Below are 2420 nucleotides of genomic sequence, written 5' to 3' on the forward strand. Positions count from 1 at the left end.
CTGTTGCTGCTGTAACTATGAAGGACGTTGTGTAAATGTTAGTGATAAGAACTGGTTTTACTTTACTTTCAGCAGGTGGCGTGAATATTAATTGGTACCGAGAACAATACAGGTTGTTGTTTTTTTATGCAGGTTAGTCAAAAATTAAAGAGTCAATATAGGATGTAATTTTTTTTTTCTCTCTCTCTTTATTACCTTTTGTTTCTGGTTATTTTAAAGTATAACCTTCAAATCTTGTTGACTTAAAATTCACATTTGGTGGCCTTCAACAGTGCCATGAAAAATGACATCTGGGCACTGATAATGTACTGGAAAAAAACACTTTTATATCAGTGTTAACCAAAGATTTTAAGTAACTGCACACTGAATAAGAGCACAAGATTTTTCCTCGAATAAGTGATGGCAAGAATCACCCGGCAGATGTAAGGAGAAATAAAGAAGAGGAGAAGAAAAAAAGAAACTTTGTGTGGCAACAGTAGTCTATAGTCATCCGGTGGTTGGTAACACTACCAAATCTAAATTTACAAATACACTGAGTGTCTACTTTTAAGAGATGTTACCTTTATTACTGCACACTCTAGGTAGTGTGCCAACAGTCTACTTTATATGCTGGCACACGTGTTGAGTTTGCGACCTCAAGGGAAGTATAAGGTTTATTTTTTCCACCGTTCTCACGGGATTGTCGACCATGCTCATTTACGCCTTCGAAAGTCGAAAGGTAAACCTTGGCATTCATTTGTGGTACAGATGCATCGCCGAAATAGAAACGAACCTGAGTAGCTCAATGCACTCATTTCAGCGAGATCCTGCTATAAGGAAGATATACTCATGTGAAATATTCTGAACACTTGAAAGTAAATCCGGGAAATACCAGTACCATCCAGAAATACCAGTAACAGCAAGATATATCAGTAACATCTAGAAATACCAGCCATAATAAGGAAAACCAGTATTATCAAGAAATACCAGTAACACCAAGAAACATGAATGATATCGAGAAACACCAGTAACACCGAAATTCATGCGTAATATCTAGAAATACCAGTAAGCACCAGGATATACCAGTAACATCGAGAATTATCAGCAACACCAAGGAATATCAATAACATCGAGTAATACCAGTAACTTCAGGAAATAGCAGCAACATCAAGAAATAAGTCACGTCAAGAAATACCTATCACATTCTACATTGCCACGAGACAGTTAACCCTGAAAGGAACCGGAAGCGTACGACCAATGACAGCTCCATCAACATTCGCATCCTGCTAGTCACAGTCTGAGGTACAGCTGGGCAGTGGGTGCGAAACTAACGTACGTAAAAGTGGTATAGTGTATTAACCTAAAATTTGTGTTCTTGGTCTTGCAGTTGTATGTTTAAAGAAATGTCCTGAGGAGTTTAGGTATTAATAAGGGGGTAAACTGAACAATTATAGGGAGTCTTATTTAAGTACTCGGTTTATATATCCATTTAACAATTCATAGTCATGCATCCGGCGGTATATATATGCTTAGATGTGTGTGTGTGATCTTGTAGATAAAATGAAGAGGTTGATAAACACACATATGTTAACATAGTTGAAAAGATACAGATTTTTAAAAATTTGAACAAATAATTTATTTGATAAAATCTTGCACACTGAAGGCGTTGATATAAACAGACAATTGAATAAATAATCAATTTTTAGAAGACACAACATCGCACTCAACGTGTCTGAGTATTTTTGCCAACTCCTGCACGCGAATATTTCTAAGCTCTAAGGACATTTTGATGCTCTAAATTTCAGTTCACTTCTTAATAATGTCCTGGTGTTCAGAGTTCATAATACCCCAACGGATGATGCTGATGTTTTATTTTGCTCTGTGTGCTGTAGAGCAAAGGACCTTGTTCCATCTCTGACGTCATTTTCTCAATAATAATAATCGATTCCTTTAGTACCGTTATTGTGCCACGCGAATCTCTCTTACGCATTTTCTGTGTATATTTCTTTCTATCCTGTTCTCATTTTTTATCTTTATGTCTCTTTGATCTGCCTTTTATTATCCACCTTTTTTGCCGTCCCCTCTTCTCTGATTCGCTACAAGGTCAGGGAAGTAGACACACGAACAGGCAACACTCCGCAAAATTTACTATCTGGCAACCGCTCATAGTCGGGACCTCTGTGCTGACGCATCCATAAACTAAAATTAAACTGCTTCATCTTTCTATTCTTGTGTAATGATAAAACAATTGCGATGATTATATCGCAGTTTAGCAAGTTCATTATCAGATATGCTTTTGTTACCATGCACATCTTGACGCGTGAGGAAAAGCAGTAATCTTCTCACACTCTGTGTTCCCCGTTTTGTGTCTTTCTTGTTTTATGTGTGAAATTCAAATGTATAAGGTGGCTGTAGCACTGCTGGTCTTTTCTTGCTTCCCC

The sequence above is a fragment of the Penaeus monodon genome, chromosome 19 (assembly GCF_015228065.2).
Source record: "Penaeus monodon isolate SGIC_2016 chromosome 19, NSTDA_Pmon_1, whole genome shotgun sequence".
NCBI classification, from domain to species: domain Eukaryota; kingdom Metazoa; phylum Arthropoda; class Malacostraca; order Decapoda; family Penaeidae; genus Penaeus; species Penaeus monodon.